The 22,487-nt window shown below is 52.3% G+C and overlaps 1 protein-coding gene across 1 annotated transcript in view; it reads right to left on the bottom strand.

Annotated features, from left to right (window-relative positions):
* Positions 1 to 22,487, bottom strand: part of C2CD3 (C2 domain containing 3 centriole elongation regulator) — a 607,356-nt gene that overhangs the window by 117,001 nt on the left and 467,868 nt on the right. The window lies entirely within an intron of this gene.

The raw sequence follows: 22,487 nt of genomic DNA, 5'->3' as shown, positions 1-22,487 counted from the left end.
CAAACACCCATCCCCACACCCCCCCACCCTGCACCCCTGCTGATGACTACGGCCACCCCCATCGCAGCGTGCCTGTAGCCCAGTAATCAGAACCCGAAATATAGAAGAAGAGAAAGAAAAAAAAAGGCAAAGAACCCCACTCGGTGAGGGAAATCGGAGGAGGGCATATTTCCACGGACTCCCGGTCTCCTTTCCCTGTCATAACCAACCCCGCCCCGGACTCCGTTAGATCAAGAAAGCAAACCCGTTATACCTAGTGCACAATGAGAGACCCAGATAACATTCTCAACCCTGGCCACGTCTATCAAATTCACAAAAGTCGCTAATTAAAGAAAGCCCTTTCCATAAATTACTGCAAGAGTCTACAGAACAGGAGTACACAGATGAGAAAAGTGCGGCAGATCTCAATGTGGATGGTTGGTGCCAGTGATGCCCCTCCCTGTCTCCGAAGCCAAGCTTTAACCCATCCGCCATCTTGAAAGACCGACAGGGGAGGGGAATCAACAAGGTCCAAAACAGCAAAGGATAAGAAGTAGAAAGTTCCAGGATGGGGATGTCATGTAAATGTTCCAGGGATACACAATCGGGAGTTCCAACGGCTCCATTGGGTAATCGGGCACAGTACCGTCAGGTAGATCCAGTACAGTAGGAGCAGACCCTTTTTCCAGCGCCGGATCAAAGCAAGTCTCCGAGACATATGTTGAAATGCAGGCTGGTTGCCGGGGCACGAGTGTCGAGTCAGGATCCGCTCTCAGGTCCGTGAGTCCATCCGTCGCAGACAACAAACTGCAAGTCTGGACTGCAATGGTTCCCTTAAATGCCATGAGTGCCTTCAGCACCGTTCTCAGTGTCGGGCCAGTTCGAGCCTGCTCCGCTAGCTGCCTTTCTTCCTCCAACATGGTGGTCCCCACAGAGTGACGCCTTCTCCGGGGCAAAATTAGACGGAGCAGGAGTAAGCCATGAGGGACTGATAGTTAGCAAGCAATAGTACACAGCGAGGTACCGACCCGGGGGGATCGACAATGTGAAAGCCGAACCCCCGGTCAGGAACCCCCGCGGCACATCGCTGTGCGTCACTCGTTGCCTCACCTACTGTAGGGCACTAGGCAGTTGGTGGTAGCAGACCAACCAAAAGTCCGAATGTTCCAGAGAGCGGACCCGACCACCTTCAGCAGTCCGTTGTTATTCAACTCGGACCCGGCAGAGCCCGCACTCGAGACCCCGGCGTCTCTGCTGGGTTAGGCCTCAGACGACCATCGATGTAACTCCGCTCCACAACGGCGGAGAAACTCCGGGATTGCACCACTGGAAAGCAGGTCAGATCACACACACGGATCCGGTGCGGGTAACCAGGATAGGCGACAGGATAATAGGTCGTAATACGGAGGTCAGCGGAGCCGGGAGACTATGCGGCCATCTTGGTTGGTGTCGTAGCTCCTCCCCCGTCAAAATATTCTTGTGTAGAAACATGCAGGGAACTTTATGGCACTCGGTGTGATTATCGTGCAGGGAACTCTAAGGGTACTTGGTGTAAACCGTGCAGGGAACAGTTTATTGCCCTCCCTTTATTTTACACTCCAACCCCCCTCCCTTTCTACATTAAAGTCCTCGAGCCAGTTACACTCACCAGCTCCCGCCGTAACTCTCCTGAGTCACGGCCGCCTTCCAGCCTCCTCCGGACACCACCAGTCCTCCGACCAGCTTTCCTCGTCCTCCTCAGGTCTGGGGTCCTCCGAACCGGGTCCCGCGTCTTCTCTTGAACCGGGTCCCGCGTCTTCACTCCTACCGGGCCCGCGTCTTCTTTTCCTTCGTCCTCGGTACTCCGGCGTCCTCCTCCGTCTTCCGCGCTCGCTCTCCTCAAACGCTGACCCTGCGTCTCTTTAATTGGTCCTTGCTCAACTCTTCCAGAGCACAGGGGCGGAACTTCCGGGTCATGTAGGTGTACAGCGTTTTCTCGTCCTACCTCTGTATCGGGTCCGTTCTGCGAAGACAAATGGAATCGTGATGGCGGTATTCTCCGGGTAAGTGCTAGTCCTTTCTCACACACCCCTAGGTACTTGAAGACATCCACCGCTATCACCGCTGGGCACCTGGTCGGTATCCGCGGCGGAGGACCAGAGAGCTGAAAGATAACTGATTTCGCCCAGTTGATTTTATAACTCGAGTAGCTACCAAAGAGCTCAAAGAGGTGAAGCGCCTGCGCAATCGACTGGTAGGGCTTAGCCATATACAACACCTTCCTTCCTTGTTAGGGGGTGCAGTGATAGGCATCGAAGGGTTTCTCGACCTCCGTTGGGCAGTCTGTGATATAACAGAATCTGGTTTTGGATGCCCCACCAGACAAGCTGGCGCATCATCAGGAGCCGTATATTTTATTATCTATTCTAGGCAAGACTGGAATAACCATAGCAGGTGTTTTCAGAACCTTCACACCTTCTTCCCAAAATGTGGTCTATTATAGGTATTGCTCTCAGTCTCTAGAGATAAAGCTGCTCTTTCCATTAACGCATGGAAGCCGCTAATGTCCTCTGGTGGAGAATCCACTGTCTGAGGAAATGGAGAAGCAGGTTTTGTGATAACATAGTCTTTCCACTCATTGCCCGTTGGTCTCAATCTCCCTAATCATAGGTATCATGCTGCTGTGAAGGTAAAACACTATCTATCACAGGTGACGTTCTAGGACATGTGTACTCACAAACTTTCTCTCTGGGGCCAAATTTACAGTATGGCTTGTGTCCGAGGGCCACACCGGTGGGGGAGGGGTCAGTGGGGGAGGGTGCGGGCTAGATCAACAAAAAAAACTATGACCATGAGGTTGATCACAGGTCCCTGCAGCGGATGCCTTCGTCCACTGAGCCACCAGACCCGTCATACACACATCTCTCTCCCTCCCTCACTCACTCCCTCTCTCGCTCTCTCCCTCCCTCTCTCCCTCCCTCGTTCCCTGTCTCGCTCCCTCTCTCTCTCTCCCTCCCTAGCTACCACCCTCCCTCGCTCCCTCCCTCTGTCTGTCTCTCTCACTCCCTCTCTCTCTCTCACTCACTCACTCCCTCACTCACTTACTCCCTCCCTCTCCCTCCCTCTCTCGCTCCCTCTCTCGCTCCCTCCCTCGTTCCTTCCCTCTCCCTCCATCTGTCTGTCTCTCACTCCCTCTCTCTAACTCCCTCTGTCTCTCACTCCTCTCTCTCCCTGCCTCTCTCCCTGCCTCTCTCCCTCACTCCCTCTCTCTCTCCCTCCCTCTCTCTCTCGCTCCCTCTCTCCCTCCCTTGCTCCTTCCCTCTCCCTCCCTCTCCCTCTGTCTGTCTCTCTCTCACTCCCTCTTTCTCTCTCTCTCTCTCTCTCTCTCACTCCCTCTCTCACTCCCTCTCTCTCTCACTCCCTCCCTCTCCCTCCCTCCCTCTCCCTAGCTCTCCCTCACTCCCTCTCCTTTTCTCCCTCCCTCTCTCTCTCCCTCCCTCCCTCTCTCACTCACTCCCTCTCTCCCTCCCTCTCCTGCTTCCTCTCCCTCTCTCGCTCCCCCTCCCTCACTCACTCTCTCTCGCTCCCTCTCCCCCTCCCTCACTCCCTCGCTCCCTCTCTCCATCCCTCCCTCTGTCTGTCTGTCTTTCTCTGTCTCCTTCCCTCTGTCTGTGCCTCCCTCACTCCCCCTCTGTCACTCTCTCTCACTCGCTCCCCTCTCTCTCACTCCCTCCCTCTCTCACTCTCTCCCTCTCTCACTTCCCCCTCACTTCCCAATCCCCTTCTCCCTCCCTCTCTAACTCCCCGTCTCACTTCCAGTCTCCCTCCCTCTCTCCCTCTCTCCCTCTGTCACCCTCTGTCATCTCACCCTGCCTGTGTGTCAGCCTGGGCTGAGGCAGCTTCCAGGCGCACACACACACACTGCTGCACCCAAGCAATTCACAGGTCATTAAAGGCCATTTGCATGCTAATGAGGCTTTGTTGTATTTCACCTCATCTTAGGCCCCTGCAGCTCCACTCTGGCTATGCGAGAATCGCCCGGCCCCCACAGAGCAGCAGAGACTCTCACAGTCGCGCTGCAGCAGACACTCTTTAAAAAAAAAAAAATACATGGGTACGATGTTTGCAAGGTCCGCGGGCCGCCAAGGAAGGCTTGCCGGGCCGCCACCGGCCCGCGGGCCGTACTATGAGTACCCATGTTCTAGGAGAAAGCTCAGACATACGTGGAGGAGATTTCGGTGGTGGAGGTGCACTCGATGAAGGAAAAAGAGTACGATAGTCCTGCAACATGTCTTCCAACTCTTGGACTAATGCCACAGGAAGGTGGACCATGGGTTCATAAGCAGGTTCCATGTATTGCCTTTTTGCATGTGGAGTGCGAAAGTCCTGTTGATAATAACCCTCATAGTCATCCTCATCATAGTCCTGATATTTGATGTGAAGCTGAGAGGGGCTGCGAGCAGGGCCAAACATTTCGTCATCATCAGTTTCCTCTAAAAAGGTTGAGGGTGGCAAAGGTGAAACTACTGAAGGATTTTGGAGAAAACACCCCGTCTATGGTGTTGCCGACATAAAGGCGTTAGTTGTAAAGTTGATGGTTGTTTCTGGCCAGGATTAGGATATAGCGTTGTCATTATCGCCGACGGCAGCATTGTCATTATCGCCGACAATGCAGGAACAGTCGTCGTCGTCACAGTTGCAGTCGACAAAGAGGTAGTCTTCGAAGGGACAAACATCGACTAGGATGTCGAAGTTGTTGTCATCGTAGTTGCTGAAGACATCGTAGACGAGGAAGTTGTCGGCAGGGATGGTATCTTAGCCATTGTTGAAAGTGTCATCGGTGAAGCCGCAGTTTACGGCACAACAGAAACCTTCGTCGATGATGGAATTTTCTACAACGAGATCTTCGACGACAATGCAAGGGAAACATGTTCTGACTGCGATTTCCGCGTCGACGGGGCCAGAGAGGATGGTGCTGTTGACGATACAGGTTTTTTAGAACCCGTAATCTTTATAGAGGCTTTTTCATTCTTAGAGGTCAGACAGCGTCTCTCCTCAGTAGGAAATTAATGCTTTCCTTTTTGTGAGGGTCGTACAGCTTCACGGCAGGACTTTTTGGAAGACTTTTTTCTAGAAACCTCAGGAGATTCAGGGGATCTCTCTTTCCTTTTAGATCTCTATTGAGAGGCCTGTGAGGCAGAGCTCTCTTTATCGTCAGAGACAACAGGAGATTTATTTTTCCGTCTCTGCAGCCAAATTAACAACCTACCCTCGCTGTCTTTACAGGTTTTAGTTGAGAAAGTTCTACAAATCTTGCAGTCCTTTAAGTTATGCTGGGGGTAAAGACAGTAGATACAGTTCTTATAGGGGTCGTCAGCATGCAGTCTCTTCTTACAGCTTGATCCACACGAACTGAAGAGACCTTTCATTGAAATAGCCAACATTTTCAAGGACATATCTGGTAAATATGTAGAAAAACTGAGCAGAGCTCAGGGAGACTCCGTCACACGACATGCGATAGAAAATATGAGGAACTGAGCCTCTTTTGGGAGTCTTCTATAGGGGGCTGTCGCCTTATTGACTGTTTCTTAAGTTTGTTTCTTTTTTAACCAAAGAAAGTAGATAGGCTATTGCAGTGACTTTTTATTGCATTGTAGCCTATAGTAATATCAATTACTGCTTTTATAAGGATACCGTGGGGCGCCCACTACGACAACAGGGATGATTCAAGCATGTGAATCTATTAAAAATCCAATTATGCAGAAACAGATATGAATGACTAGATGGAGTTACCATAATAACCCTGAAGGAATAGTACTTGAATAGGAGGGTATGTAAAAAATATGCATGGCCACCAAATGAAAAGACCTGCCTCTGGTAGGATCTACTATTCGCCTGCACTGGGTAAAGTTGGGTGTAATGTTCCCATCTCCTCTGATGTGAGCACCCACTGTTTTGCTCGTTTTGAACCTCAGCATTTTCATTCATTGTATAGTTTATACCTACCTCAACTCACCAAGTTTTTTGTGAAAGGTACAGGGTTTCATATATGCGCAGGCTACACTTGTGAAAAGAGAGTGACCTGATTCAAACAGACTTCTTGTTTTATTTTAACTGAGTTCCGGGCAAGTGGGCTCACCTTCCCTGCCAGCTGTATGCAATGCTTGAAAAGCACATAGAAAAGACATGCTAATTCCCTGACCCACACCTTCTTGCCTGCTATCTCAGTTGAGCCAGAAGAAGTTGGGTCTATAAGCCCTGTGTTTAGAAACCTCTCAATAAACACATGGAGCATTCTTAAGATATCCCTGGCTGCTTTTCTGATTAACATGAAAATGTAAAGACAGATGAAATTTCTAGTGAAGCTTTCAATTCTGAAATTATTTTGGCAAGATCCATCTTCCAAATTACACTTCTCCTCAAAAGTGAACTTCAACTTTAATTTAGTCTTCTCACATACACATTGCTGCATCTTGGCTAGCTTTGTATGGATGTGGTTCTTATGATATGTCTATGTATAGGATTTATAAAGCGCATCTGTTATTCCGATGAGTGTCCTGGCGTTACTGCAGTAGGATTATCAGCAAGATGAAAAAAGGGCAGGTCTAGGGGCAGGAGAAAAGACAGGTCGTACGTTTTTTTCCGAAACACAGGTGTCGCCTTAATGCAAGGGTCAATTGGAGTATTTTCCAGAGAGAGGGTACCAGAAAGGAGAGAGATCTGCCCCCTGACCTTCACTTTCTGATTTGCGGAACGATCGCTAGACAGTGATTTTCAGAGCAGGCATTTATTGCACAAGATGGGCTACTGGTCTGTAATTTGCCTGACATCCTTTGGCCTCAAAGGCACAACTACAGGTCTAATCGGCTCCAAGCTCTGCAAAGGGGCTCCTCATGTGATTTGACTCACATCTACCTATATTTTTAGGGAGAGGGAACAGGAGAACAAAGATCCAAAGCAAAGACCTCTGTCATCATGGATTTCAGAGGTGGTAGCTTGTGAGATATTTAGTGCCTGAAACCAAGTATGAGAGAACATGGGGAGGTCAACTCGTGGTAAAAGTGGGTCCAGGTTAGCTCACATGTATTCAAAGATTTGATGTACTTTATGTCTAAGAATCAAACCATTATCAACATAGTGCTCAGCTAGGACTCACTGAGTGAAGTTCAGGATCTAGACAATTTTCCTAATTCTTTAAGCAAAAAGAAAATATGCGACTTTGTATCAAAGTCAATTTTGAACTAACCAGCTTACAAAAGGTAGTGTAGCTAACTACCCAGTAGGGTGACCTCACTGGTGCTTTCTCTATCAGACTCAAGCAACAAGATTTTGACAGAGAAAAGAGGAGCAAAGAAAGGGTACATGTAAGAATATAGCCTATTTACACTTAGCTCTTAGCCTGGCTGTGTGCAGGAGTAGTGAGAAATATTTGTCTGCACAGTCCTGTCTGATTTCATAGAAATTAAAGTCTGAAAAAAGTTATTTGTGGATTTCTAGTGACCACTGTTCAGCACTAATAATAACTAGGGCCAAGTAGTGGAGCAGTGTGGCTCACTGGTTAGAGGCGGCAAACCCAGAAGCAGAGGACGGCCCGGGACCAGGGTTCAATTCCCGACGCGGCAGGGTGTTTGGGCCAATGTCAGCGGGCTCGATAAATCTCGCCTCGGTGTCACTCTAACCATGGGTTCCACTCAGCAACTCTGGGCAATAGCTTGCTTAATCTCCACAAACGGCCCCATCAACGCCGGGGATGCCTGGCTTCACCCTGGGGGTTCCCAATAGGGACCATCTCACAGGGAAAGCCAGGACGGGTTCCCCAGCGTTATACAGCGCCAGGAAACCTACGGGTAGCAGTGCGCTTTACAAGCTGGAAGAAGGAAGGGAGGGTGATGGACTGCCCGATATGGAAAGCAGAAACTACTTTGGGCAGGAAAGAAGGTCTAGTCCTCAGAACCACCTTGTCAGGATGGATGGACAAGAAAGGAGGTTTGACAGAAAGAGCCTGGAGCTCACTCACCCTCCTGGCAGAGGTGATGGCAACCAGGAAAGCCGTCTTTAAAGTCAGGAGACGGAGAGGGCAAGAATGAAGGGGCTCAAAGGGAGCACACATTAAAAAGGTTAGAACCAGGTTCAAGTCCCACTGAGGCATCACAAACGGAACAGGTGGATACATGTGTGTGATGCCCTTCAAGAATCTCGTTACAATTGGGGACTTGAACAAAGAAGGCTGATCAGGAAGCCTAAGAAAGGCTGAAAGGGCAGAAAGGTATCCCTTGATAGTGCCCAGAGCAGAGGCCTGCTGGGCAAGAGAGAGAAGGAACAGAAGAACCCCGGAGAGAGGGGCAGAAAGAGGATCCACAGCCTTTGCTGTGCACCATGCCACAAACTTGTTCCACCGACAGGCGTATACCGATTTCGTGGAGGGACGCCTGGCTGCCAGAATTACATTACAGACTTCAGGAGGCAAGTCAAATGGCCTCAACTGCCGCCGCTCAATCTCCAAGCATGGAGGTGGAGACTGGACAGGTTCGGGTGGAGGACCGTCCCCTGTTGCTGCGACAGAAGGTCCTCCTGAAGGGGCAGGCGGATCGGGGGACCGACTGACATGCTGAGTAGCTCGGGATACCAGTACCTTCGAGCCCAGTCCGGAGCCACAAGAATAACTTGGGCCCGGTCGCGCCTGATCTTCTTCAGCACTCTGGGCAGAAGTGGTATAGGCGGAAAGGCGTATAACAGACCGCAACTCCACTCGCGCCGAAAGGCGTCGCCGTGCGAGTGCCGTCTTGGAAACTCCAACACGCAGAACTGATGACATTGCGCGTTCTCTTCTGTGGCGAATAGATCTAACCAAGGCTCTCCCCATTGCCGAAAGAGGCCTTGCGCCACGTCCGAGTTCAGACGCCATTCGTGATCCATCGAGCACCGACGGCTGAGTTCGTCCGCCCTGGCGTTCAGAGAACCTGCCAGGTGTTGAACCGTCAGAGTCACGCCCTGACGTTCCAGCCACTGCCAGAGGCGCAGAGCCTCCTGGCAAAGGGTCCACGACCCCACCCCGCCTTGTTTGTTGCAGTACCACATGGCGGTGGTGTTGTCCGTGAACACCTGCACTACACTCCCGTTGACAAAGGGGAGGAATGCCTTCAGTGCTAGACGAATCGCCCGCAGCTCCAACAGGTTTATATGGAGCCGGGACTCCGCCGTAGACCAGATGCCTCTGATCTCCGCCTCTCCCAAGTGGCCCCCCCAGCCCTGGAGGGACGCGTCCGTCACGACAACGTGCTCCGGTTGGGGAAGGGAGAGGGACTTGCCCCTGACCCAATCGCGGTCCGTAAGCCACCACTGCAGTTGTCTCGCAGTGCCCTCCGAGATCAAGACGTGGTCGGCCAAGTTGCCCTGATGCTGGGCCCACTGAAACTTCAGGTCCCACTGCAGAGCCCGCATCCGCCACCGGGCGTGATGCACCAGAAGGATGCAGGAAGCCATCAGCCCCAGCAGCGTCAACCTGACCGAAACCCGGGATAGCGGCTGAAAGGTGGGAATCAACGCCTGAATATCCCGGACCCGCCTTTCCGGAGGATAAACCCGAAACTGCGCCGAGTCCAGAACCGCTCCGATGAAAAGGAGCTTTTGAGAGGGACACAGGTGTGATTTCGGCACATTGATGCAGAACCCCCGGCCGTGCAAGAGGTCTGCCGTCATCTGGAGGTGGTGGACGACTGTCTGGGGCGAGCCCGCCTTCAACAACCAGTCGTCTAGGTAGGGGAAGACTGAAACCCCTAACCTGCGCAGATGGGCTGCGACCACCGCCAACACCTTTGTGAACACCTGTGGGGCGCTGGTAAGGCCGAAGGGGAGCACGATAAACTGAAAGTGCTCCTGGCCTACCGTGAACCGCAGGTAACGCCGGTGGGCCGGCAGGACGGGGATGTGAAAATACGCATCCTGCAAGTCCAACGCTACCATCCAGTCTTGCGGGTCTAGGGCAGCCAAGACCTGAGCCAAAGTCAACATCTTGAACTTCTCCTTCCGGAGGAAGCCGTTGACGTTCCTTAGATCCAAGATAGGACGTAGGCCCCCTTTGTCCTTCTTGGGTACCAGAAAGTAGTGGGAATAGCAAGCACGTCCTACTTCTGGCCCAGGAACGCGCTCGATGGCCCCCTTGGCCAAGAGGGCCGTAACTTCCTCCTGCAGAAGTTGCAAGTGGTCCCCCGACACACGGTGGTTCTGCGGTGGCATGGCTGGAGGAGTGGTCTCGAAGGGGAGGGAGTAGCCCCTTCGGACGATTTGCAGCACCCACCTGTCCGATGTGATCGTGCGCCAGCGGGCGTGGTGATGGCGAACCCTGCCACCCACTGGCGTCACGTGGGCCTGAAAGCACGGACTAGGAGGATTTTGAGGCAGATGCTGCGGGGGGAGATGTGGCCTGACCCCGCCGTTGACCCCGACCGCCTCCACGGCGGTTTCCACGGCCGCCACCGCGTTGAAGAGATTGTTGCGGTGCGTGGCTGTCAGCACGTGTGGGGGCGCCCCTTCCGTGGCCACGAAAGGAGCGAAACGAACCCGTTTGCTGGCGCTGGGTCGAGAGACCCAAGGACTTTGCCGTGACCCTGGAGTCCTTGAAGCGTTCCAGCGCGTGGTCCGCCGTGTCACCAAAGAGATGACAGCCATCGAACGGCATGTCCATCAAAGTATTCTGGACATCTGCCGAGAAGTTGGCGGATCTCAACCAGGCGTGGCGACGAATCGCCACCGTCGTGGACATCGCTCTGCCTAGCGAGTCGGTCGTATCAAGACCACATCAAATAGAATATCTAGCTGCATCTCGGCCCTCAGCTACAGCTTTGCCGAGTTTTGCCCGCACCTCCATGGGGCATTCTGGCAGCAGCTCCGCGACCGTATCCCACACAGAGTGGGTGTAGCGGCCCAAGAGGCAAGCGGTGTTGCAAGACCGCAGTCCTAAACTCAGGGACGAGAAGACCTTCTTGCCATATTGGTCATACCTCTTGGATTCCCGATCGGGCGGGGCCGACGGGAATGCGGACTGGGAGGTAGAGGCCTGGATCACCAGACTCTCGGGGGTGGGGTGGGTGGACAGGAACTTGGGGTCGTCCGGACAAGGACGGTGGCGTCTGGCCACGTTCCGATCAACAGGCGCACCTGAAGAGGGCCTGGACCAAGTGCCCAACAGAACGTCTGATAAGGCTTTGTTAAACGGCAGCAGAGGCTCCTGTGGGCATGACCGCGGTTTGAAGACCTCAGTGAGGATGTTAGGCCTCACGGCCGTGACGGGGAGCTCAAGGTTTAAGGCCTTGGCAGCCCTCATCAACACCACTGAATAGGCAGCTCCCTCCTCCGATACCACGAACGCGCACTCCTGAGGCGGAAGCCGGGAGGTTTTTTTAAAATTGTATTGGTGTCACAGAATTATTTGCTTTTAACCTATCACGCGCCAACAAGCGCCAGGCACTCACCTTTTCTGGGAATCTCGGCGAGCAGCGGACCTAGCGCTCACTCGCTGTTGATCTTTCCCCTGCCTCGAACGCCAAGCCGGCGAGAACTTAGGCCACGCCCCCCTGAAGGCCACGCCCCCCTGACGCTGTACTTAAGGCGCTGCTTACAAGCGACCTTCACTACCACGAACGCGCACTCCTGAGGCGGAAGCCGGGAGGTTTTTTTAAAATTGTATTGGTGTCACAGAATTATTTGCTTTTAACCTATCACGCGCCAACAAGCGCCAGGCACTCACCTTTTCTGGGAATCTCGGCGAGCAGCGGACCTAGCGCTCACTCGCTGTTGATCTTTCCCCTGCCTCGAACGCCAAGCCGGCGAGAACTTAGGCCACGCCCCCTGAAGGCCACGCCCCCCTGACGCTGTACTTAAGGCGCTGCTTACAAGCGACCTTCACTACCACGAACGCGCACTCCTGAGGCGGAAGCCGGGAGGTTTTTTTAAAATTGTATTGGTGTCACAGAATTATTTGCTTTTAACCTATCACGCGCCAACAAGCGCCAGGCACTCACCTTTTCTGGGAATCTCGGCGAGCAGCGGACCTAGCGCTCACTCGCTGTTGATCTTTCCCCTGCCTCGAACGCCAAGCCGGCGAGAACTTAGGCCACGCCCCCCTGAAGGCCACGCCCCCCTGACCCCTACATCATGTGCTGTCACCGGAAGCGCAGCGGACGAGCGCAGCGGGAGCGCCGTTTGCGCGCCGAAGGCGCACCTAAGGCAAGCCCGTCTGCGCCCGTCCGCGCCCAGCCGGGCCTAGGGCCAGAACCCCTGCCGGACCAGACAGCCCTTGGGGTAAGCTGTTCACGTCGCGACCTCCTTAGTCTTAGACCCCCTATTGATACTACTTGTAACAATATCTATGATCCGGAAGGCCCATACAATACATGTACTCGCTGCCGCCCCGTCCAGCTCAAGCTCCCTTGCCGACCTACTTTGCCCACAGCCCTCAAATTAGCCACTCTGAATTGCCGCTCGCTCCCTAGACATGCGTTGCTTATCAACCATCTCATCGAGGATCATGAGCTTGACATCCTGTTCCTCTCAGAAACCTGGATTACAAACCACTCGGACTCAGACGTCATCCTGGCTACCCCCCCAGGTTTTCTGGTCCAATCCCAGCCCCGCCCTTTGGGCAGAGGAGGAGGCCTGGCGATCATCTACCGGGACCACCTTACCTGCAGAATCCTCGACGCTCAGATCACGGACTCTGAAAGTCTCCAATTTTCCATCCACATAGGTCCAACCCACACGCTTGTGGGACTCCTAATCTACCGCCCCCCCGGCAATATGAGCTCCTTCGCGAGAGCGCTCCTTGAGACCATCGCATCGCAAGCTCACTCCACCCCCAACTTCTCCATAATAGGGGATCTTAATATCCACTTCGATGACCCCACAGACACAGGAGCGGCTGAACTGATCGGAGAACTGGCAACATTTGGCCTCTACCTAGCTAACTCTGGGGCCACGCACACTAAAGGCCATCTGCTTGATCCTATTTTTACAAATGACACCACTCTTCAAGTCACTAAGTCCCTTCCCCTACCATGGACGGACCATTTTATGGTCTCTTTCCGCATTTCAGGAGTAGCCAAGAAACTCCACAAACCCACCACCTACATTAAAGATAGAGTATGGGCCAAACTATCCCCAGATGACTGGACCAAAACACTGAATCTATCAATCCCGACTCCCTCGGAAGACCCGACCACCGCGGACAGGAAATTCAGAACCTGGATCACCACCTCCCTTGACTCCATTCTCCCAATAAAAACTCGGGAAAATAAGAACCATAAACTTGGATCCGCTCCATGGTATACCCCGGAACTCCGGGTCCTTCGCAAACAATGCAAAAAAGCTGAACGGACATGGAGAAAAGATTGGCAGCACGCAAGCAAAGTGGAGTATCAACAAACGGTGAGATTATACAAAGGCTCCCTAAAAATCGCCAAAGCCTCTCACTATGATACCAGGATAAAAAACGCTACTAATTCGGCAAGGGAATCATATTGCATCGTTAAAGAGCTACTGAAAAAATCTGTCCCACCCCCATCTAACACCACGCCTGTGGACAGAAGTAACGAGCTGGCCAACTATTTCAACGCCAAAATCGACCGCATTTTAACATCTATGCCCCCTCTCAGTCTCCCCAACAACCCGAGTGACGAGGGTTTCTCTAATCATGCAGTAGACAGCACGCTCCCTCAGCTCACCTCCTTCAGAGCAGTAACCAGAGACGAGGTAGAATCCACCTTAACCAATCTGAAAAGTGGATCCCCGTTAGACCCCGTCCCGATCAGATTCCTTAAAACTATTGCCCCAGTCGTAGTTCCCACAATCACGGAGCTCATAAATACTTCACTCTCCCAAGGCTCGGTCCCCCCTAGCTGGAATGTGCAATTGTTAAGGCACTCCTTAAAAAACCCCAGCTCGACCCTGCCGACATGGCGAACTACAGACCTATCTCTCTCCTCCCTGGTACCAGTAAGATGGCTGAGAAACTGGTCAATGGCCAATTGTCACGTTACCTGGAAGCCAATAACATCCTACGGCAGTCCCAGACGGGCTTTCGTCCAGGTCACGGCACGGACTCCGCCCTCCTCGCTGTCATCGAGGAGGCGAGATGCATCCTGGATTCAGGAGGATCAGTGGCAGTGATCCTCCTGGACCTAAGCGCAGCCTTCGACACAGTTAACCATCGTGTCCTTCTCCACCGGCTAGCTGCTGCAGGGATTGCAAACTCAGCGCTCAAGTGGATAGAGTCCTTCCTCTCTGGGCGATCGTACCAAGTGTGGGATGGCGAATTCCACTCTGCCACCCTCCCCCTCACGAGCGGAGTCCCCCAGGGGTCCTCATTAAGTCCAACCCTATTTAATGTATACATGGCCCCCCTTGAAGACGTTGTCACCCCCTTTGGGATTAAAATAGTTAGCTACGCCGACGACACCCAACTAGTCGTCTCACTTTCCCAGTTGGACAAACACCCGGACAATCTCCAAAACTGCCTTAAAAACATACATACCTGGATGTGCGAGTCAGCACTCAAATTAAACGGGTCCAAGACTGAGGTCATGCTTCTGGGCAAGCAGTGGTCCACCATCCCTCCCTCGGTCTGGCCAGACGTTTTCGGAGAAATCCCCACCCCGAAACAGGAAATCAAAACCCTAGGTGTCTGGCTAGAGCCTGAGCTATCACTAAAGACTCAAGCCACTAAGACAGCAGGGACGTGTTTTGGCTTAATGCGCTCCATCAGGAAGATTCTCCCTCTTCTCCCGCCACTATCCAGGAAACTTCTAGTTCAGGGCCTGGTACTCGCAAGGCTGGACTATTGTAACATGATATACCTCGGAGCACCAGAATCGACCCTCGCCAAACTCCAGCGAACGCAGAACGCAGCCGCCCGGCTACTCTGGAATCTCCCATCTAGAACATCAGCCAGGCATGCAATCCAAGACCTCCACTGGCTTCCTATCCGCCAAAGGGTCGATTTCAAGACCCTCTGCACTGCACATAAGCTGCTTAACGGTTCCGGCCCATACATCTTAAGAAACCTGGTTACCCCCTACAAAGTCTCCAGGTCCCTCCGCTCGGAAAACGAGAATTTGGCCAACGTCCCTAGGCATAAAAAGACACGCTCAGGTGGCCGCCGCTTCTCGATCAATGCCTCCACGAGATGGAACGCCCTCCCCGGACCCTCCGACTGGAATCTAATCACCTGCGGTTCAGGAAGAAACTGAAAACGCTACTGTTCCCTAAATAAAAAATTTCCCCCCTGTCTGCCCTCAGGTTCGCCTTCAAAATTCTAGCGCGGGGATGCCCTCGGGTCACCATGCGCTGTACAAATCGTTAAAATAAATAAAATAAATAAAATAAAATAAACGGAAGGAGGAGAGACAAAGCCAGGGTTAGGAGAGTCATCCAAACCACTGGCGTCCCCCAAATCACCTGTCCAGTCCATGTCATACTGACACTCGCGTGACAGAGGGTCCTCAGACCCCTCCCAGCCCTCACCGTACTCCACATCATCACCATAGTCGGTGTCAACCATGTAGACCGGCTCCACGGGGTCGACAGGCCCCATCGGCGTCGAGCCCGGCGTCGAGTGACGCCGGTCCGACTCCGCGTCCGGATTCGGTGAGGGTATGGGGACGGCGCCGCCCGGAGCCGGCGCCGGAGCCCCGGTGCCGCCCGAAGCCGGCACCGAGGAACCGGCGTCGCGCGGAGGCAGCGTCGGGGGTAACCCCGATGGAATCGGCGCCGGATTGGATGGACGTCTATCCGACGTCGACCCCGAAGGCCTTAGCGGCGCCGGGATCGGCGCCGCCGGCGGCGCCGGTGTCGGAGCATCCGACGGCGTCGAGGTAGGGTCAGCTGAGCCGCTAGGGCCCCCGGACGGGTTCACTGGGCCCGTAGGCGCCGTGGAACCCGCCGGAGGAGATAGGGCCCTCATGGCCACGAGGAACGCCTCTATCTCCTCAGGCGTCGCACCTTGCCCAGGGACCTGAGGGTATGGGGCAGGCCGCGCCGGCGACTCTCGCGGAGCCGCAGGGTTGGGGTCACCCGAACCCCCGGCCGCATCGCGCGAGCGTCGGGGGGAGTCGGGGGTACGATGACGACACCCCGACTTCTTGTGTTTCTTACCTGAGGAACTCGACGAGTGATGTCGACTTCCGGAGCGCCCGGCGCGGCTCCGCGACCGCTCCCTCGAACGCTCCCTGGACCTCCGGCCGGACCGGGACCGCTCTCGACGCGGGGCCGACACCCGGAGCTCGAGTAGCTTGCGGGACCGCTCCCGCCTAGGTTTGTTAGTCAGAGCCCGGCAATCGACGCAGGCGTCGACGTCGTGGTCGGGGCCCAGGCACCGGAGACAGAGTCGGTGATGGTCCGTGACCGACATCGTGCGGTCACAACCGTCACAATTTTTGAAACCGGGCATCCTTACCAGGCACAAAGATAGAAATAACTAGTAATAACTTGGTCAAAAGACCGGGTACCGCTCTTCAGATCTGCGTCCACTGGCGCGGAAAAAAGAAGAACTGACGTCAGCGCGCGGAGGCGGCGTCTATATACTCCAGCGACGTCATCACGGCGCACGACGCCGACGGACGCGGAGCCGCAGGGGACGCCTGCAGACGACGCCTACCGACGCGCAAGGGTACTGCTACGCAAAAGTTTCCGGATCCAGACTGACGCCTGGGGATATTCTAAGGTAAGGAATCTAACACTAACGTGTTTCTTTCAGATCCCATTGTCAAAAGAAGCAACCTTTCCAGCCTCCGCCTGTTACCAAGAGCAATAAGAGAGGTTTTAGATCTCCTCACACCTGTCATGCTACACTAGCTGAGACAGTCGGCCCCCAGAAGTAATAAATCTCCATAACTGTGGTCACAGAATAAGCAAAAGATAAAAGCTGTCCAGAGCATCCGATGGTCTTTCACCTAACAATAAACCAGTGAGCCACAACTTAAAACCAACCCTATGATGGGCCACCACCTAAAACCAGGCCACATGACCTTGTGAGTGAACTTGAATTTTGCACAGATCCTGCTGCAAAAACAGGCCCTTGGATATATTTGTCATTTGTTTGGTGTGTACCGCACATTCTGTTAACTTGCACTCGCTTTAATGAAAGCACATGCGAACGGTTGTCCTTCTGATTATCTTTTGATAGTTTAAACTAATTTGTTAACTGTTTTGGGCAGTTCAATGCATGTAAGGGCCATTTGTCTGTTGTGTAGCTCATAACTGTGTGTGCAGTAGTACCATGTAGGGCATTAAAAACGAAGTGGTTTTGTTACCAGTCTGAAAAATGTATCCTTTTGTCTCTGCCCACGCAGATGTGTAGTGTGCACGGCCTACCCTGTGGTTATGGTTCTTGCATCAGATGGACTGCTCTATGCAGTTTTGTTTCGCATTTTATTCAAGCCCAGGGTTGTTTGTAAAGTGAAAACTAAGAAGAGCTGTTGGGAGGTTGTAGAACACGAGGGAGAACCAGTGGTGCCTGGGATGAGTAGTGTGGACTTTTGCATGGCTACAATGGGCATAAACATAGGGATGTTGTTTGATATTTTCTTTAGCAGACGCAATAGTGTTTCATTCATTTTGATATAGTCTGGGTGTGGCTATGCCTGGTTCACTGTGCAGTTTTTCAGATGATAAAGAATGAATGAACCAAAACTTATAGAGTGTAACAGCTGCTCCAGACGGTACTGAGTTGATATAGGGAAGATGGGTCCTTAATCCCCAAACTAGGCAGCCACGTATCTGAATAACTGGAAGTCTGGTTATACTTTAAAACGATGCGTCTTCAGGAGGGCCTTGATAGCGGACGCTGATGACACACAACAAAGATGTTCTGGGAGTGATTTCCACATATTGGGGGCCTGTAATTAGAAGGATCTGTCACTACCTCTCGCTTTATACACCTTAGGAATGCACAAAAGGTTTTGGCTCGCAGAACAAAGGGCCTGTACTTTTGGATTTTGTCCTGGATATAGTCTGGGCCCATCTGGTGTACAGCCCTATAGGTGATCATGAGCGTTTTAAACTTTATTCTTTGCCTAATCGGTAGCCAGTGTAAGACTTTCAGACCTTGCCGAATCTGTTTTTGCTTAACTGAGACAGAAAGCCCTTGTGGTGCATTCCAGTTTATCTGTGGGTGACTCTGCGCGAGGCTCTCGGTGATAGGTATATGCTGGAGGACGTGCACTTGAGGTTATGAATAGATGCCTTGGTGTGAGGTCCAGGTTGCCAAGCACTAAGTATGCATTACAATCCCTACTGATTCAGGGTCAGGCACCAGTCCAACCCTGCACAGAGGGCGCAGTTGTAATCCAGGCATGTTAACAACTTGGCAGGAGTAGGGGACTGCAGATTCACTGCCGAAAAGCAGGTGCTCCCACCAAATTGGTGATTACACCTGGTATGCGCACCACGCGCCACTGGCATGTGAAGCGCTGAGCCATGTGTGTTCATTCCAAACACAGGAAACAATGTGAAAGCCAACAGCATCAGTCAACATTAAAGAAAAGCACTCAATCAACAGCGAGCATACCACCGCTCAGCAATGCAAAGGGGCAACAGACCTATCTGTGCCATCAAACGGTGGCATCAGACGGGCACGAAGGCCACCGCCTGGGCGCTAAATTTGGAAAAGCTGTCATATGTTATTTTTAAGTATGACGCTTGGATTAATGTTTGTTTTCTGACATTTCCATCTGTTAGTTATCCATATGTACCTTTGTCGCTTTTATTGGTGCTTATTCACATTTAATTGCGTTCCATGAAACAATAAATATACAACTAGTAATTTCAGCTTTTATTTAAAGAGTTCCACTTTAACCTGAGTCCACTGACTTTAATGGGCAGACTGCCAGAGTTAGAGCACCAGGTTTATTTTTTTCGTATTTACTAATATATACAGAAGGGTAACTAACTGGTTTCTATCCGCGTTTTTCTCATTTTACTGTACAAAGAGAAGACAGAGAGGCTAATTTGTAATATGCTCTGCTTCAAGGAAAGCTCTTGGGAGCCAGATCTAAGGACACAGGCTTGCAGGCCGGATGCAGCACTTCTCTTCACTAAACCTTGTGTCATTCCTGCATGGTACACTGCCCTAATTCCGTCTTCTCAACTCACTCGCCATTGAATACTGATTTTTGTAATCCATTCTCTGCTGATTCCCACACAAAAACACACCATTCTGCACTAGGTACAGCACCTCGAGTTCGAGATACCCCGCCTCAATTAAAAAAGGCTCGCACTAAATCGTTCTTAAAGCTAGGTCTGCACTACATTAGATACTTTAAACAAGCATTTACAATGCAATGGTCTAGGCATTATTAAAGGTAGAGCTATTGGCATTGCTCATGACATTTTCTTTTTTTTTAAATCATAAAAAAATGGCATTGTCATTTACATTGCCAATAGCTTAATCATTTGCATATGCGAGACCTATTGCATTAGCACCCACACACAGGGGGCAGGGGCAGGAGAGCAAGCACAACGAACGAGGGGGCAGGGGCAGGAGAGCAAGCACAAGCAACGAGAGGGCAGGGGCAGGAGAGCAAGCACAAGCAACGAGGGGGCAGGGGGCAGGAGAGCAAGCACAACGAACGAGGGGGAAGGGGGCAGGAGAACAAGCACAGCCAGGGGGCAGGAGAACAAGCACAGCCAGGGGGCAGGAGAGCAAGCACAACCAGGGGGCAGGAGAGCAAGCACAGCCATGGGGCAGGAGAGCAAGCACAACCAGGGGGCAGGAGAGCAAGCATAACCAGGGGGCAGGAGAGCAAGCACAACCAGGGGGCAGGGGAGCAAGCACAGCCAGGGGGCAGGGGAGCAAGCACAGCCAGGGGGCAGGGGAGCAAGCACAGCCAGGGGGCAGGGGAGCAAGCACAGCCAGGGGGCAGGGGAGCAAGCACAGCCAGGGGGCAGGGGAGCAAGCACAACCAGGGGGCAGGAGAGCAAGCACAACCAGGGGGCAGGAGAGCAAGCACAGCCAGGGGGCAGGAGAGCAAGCACAGCCAAGGGGCAGGAGAGCAAGCACAGCCAGGGGGCAGGGGAGCATGCTTCGTATCATTCCCCGTCGCCGGAATGGGAGCCTCGGTAGTACAAAAACCATAGAAACAAAAAGAGAAAAACAGGCCTAGGCCTCATCACTCTCTTTGTGTAAAAGAGACCAAACTTTTGCCAGGACCAATCAGAGCAGCCTCACCCCATAGAACCTTCCTGAGAGAGCTCAGAGCCTCAGATTTTCGTAGCCGTTGTGCAAACCGCCACTATCTCATGTGAAAAGACTGAGCTTTCCCAGGGGAGGCGGGTGGGCGCATGGGAATCTATGAAAGTTACCAATACTGGGGAACCAAAGTTACAGGTAAGTAACTTGTTTTCTTGCCCCAGTATTGGAACTTTCATAGATTCCCATGCTTTGTATCAGAGTAGCTAGCAGTAATTCACTAAGACACATTTTGTAAAAACATGGCATCACATAACCATATAGCAATACTTATAGTAAAGTAAGAAAAAACAAGCAAAATGTGCTCACCAGGATGGAGGGTTTGTAGGGAAAGCTCACCTCTCAATGAAAAAGATTCCGCAGAACTGCTTGACCAACAGCCGCGTCGTCTCGTCCTGCAGACTCTAGGCAGTAATGTCTCGTGAAGGTATGAGTACTGCTCCACGTTGCTGCCCTGCATATATCTTTAATGTCGACTCCAGAGAAAAGAGCCACAGACGATGCCACAGACCTTGTAGAATGGGCACGAACTGTACTGTTCAATGGATTGCCCGCCTCCTGATGGCAAAATTGAATCGCACTGGAGATCCAGCGGGAAATGCCACTCTTTGCCAAAGGAAATCCCTTCCGTGGTACGCTGTAGGACACGAACAACTGGGATGATTTCCGAAAGGGTCGTGTTCGCTCTAAGTAGAATTTCAAGCATCTCTGAACGTCCAAAGAATGTAAAGTGCGTTCCGCAGGTGTAGAAGGGCGCGGAAAGAAAGACTTTAAAATCAAAGGTTTATTCAAGTGGAACAAACGGCACCTTCGGAATGAACTTCGGATTGGTGCGAAGAATAAGAACATCCTTTTTGAATTGAAGGAATGGATGCACTATGGAGAGGGCTTGAAGCTCACTAACTCTCCTCGCTGAAGTAAGAGCTAAGAGTAGGGCAAGTTTCCAAGAGAGGAACTTCAAGTCCGCCTTGTGCACAGGCTCAAACGGAGGTTTCATGAGTTGAGCCAGGACAAGATTGAGCTGCCAAACTGGTGGAGGAGGTCGAACTGGGGGGTACATCCGGAACAACCCCTTCAAGAACTGCTTAACAATCCGAGAGGACCATAAGGAAGGGCCTGAAGAAGTACGCCGAAACCTTGAAATGGCTGCAAGATTGAACTTCACAGACGAATGTGCCAACCCAGACTTAGCCAATGATAGTATATATGGCAAGAGTTGGTGAGGCAGAGATTTGTAAAGATGGAGACCTTGTCTTTGACACCATAGGCAGAACCTTCTCCATTTTGCCTTGTAAGTTTTATTTGTGCTCGGTGCTCGAGCCTGTGACAAAACGTCTCGACATTCCTGGGAGAGATTCAGATGACCGAACTCTCTGTGTTCAGGAGCCACGCTGTCAAGTGGAGCGAGTTCGAATCCGGATGGTAAACCTGCCCCTGATTCCTGGACAACAGGGACAGAATTGATTGTAAGCGAATTGGAGGAGCCTGGGAGAGCCGCAGGAGCTCTGTGTACCAAAATTGCCGGGGCCACGCTGGTGCAATGAGAATAATCTTGCACGGTTCCGCCTTCATTTTCTTGAGTACTTGAGGAAAGAGGGGAATTGGAGGAAAAGCGTAAAAGAATGCGCTGTACCAGGCCATCGAAAGGGCGTTCCCCAGGGACTCCTGATGGTGAACCTTGCTTGCGTAAAACCGGCATTTGGCGTTCACCGGAGAGGCAAAAAGGCCGACGGTAGGTGTCCCCATACCGAGAACACACTCACCAGAATGGACTGATTCAATTCCCATTCGTGCGTCACCTCAGTCTGTCGACTCAGGGCGTCCGCCTTGACATTGAGCGAGCCTGCCAGGTGTTCGGCTCTCAGACTGATGTTGTGAAGGATCGCATAATCCCAGATCCTCCGAGCTTCTGTGGACAGAGTTTGTGACCTCGTTCCCCCTTGCTTGTTGACGTAGTGCATGGCCGTCGTATTGTCCGCCCGGACCAACACTGAATGATTGCGAACTCTGGGAAGGAAAGCCTGCAAAGCCAACCGAATGGCCGTCAGCTCCAAAAAATTGATATGGCACTGGCGCTGATCCGGGCTCCAGTGTCCGCTGACTTGAAGTTCGCAGAGCACCGCTCCCCAGCCTTCCAAAGAGGCATCCGTGGTTATGATGAGGGGGGATGGTGAAATTCTGAACGTCAGACCTTGTGCAATATTTTCTTGTACCAGCCACCATTCGCATGCCTTTCTCATTGTTGAAGTCACCAACACCTTGTCGTTGAATGATCCGTCTGCTTGGCGCC

This window comes from Lissotriton vulgaris, chromosome 8 (assembly GCF_964263255.1).
Source record: "Lissotriton vulgaris chromosome 8, aLisVul1.2, whole genome shotgun sequence".
NCBI lineage: Eukaryota > Metazoa > Chordata > Amphibia > Caudata > Salamandridae > Lissotriton > Lissotriton vulgaris.
Note: the sequence above shows the minus strand (reverse complement) of the source record. Positions and strands in the feature narration are given on the sequence as shown.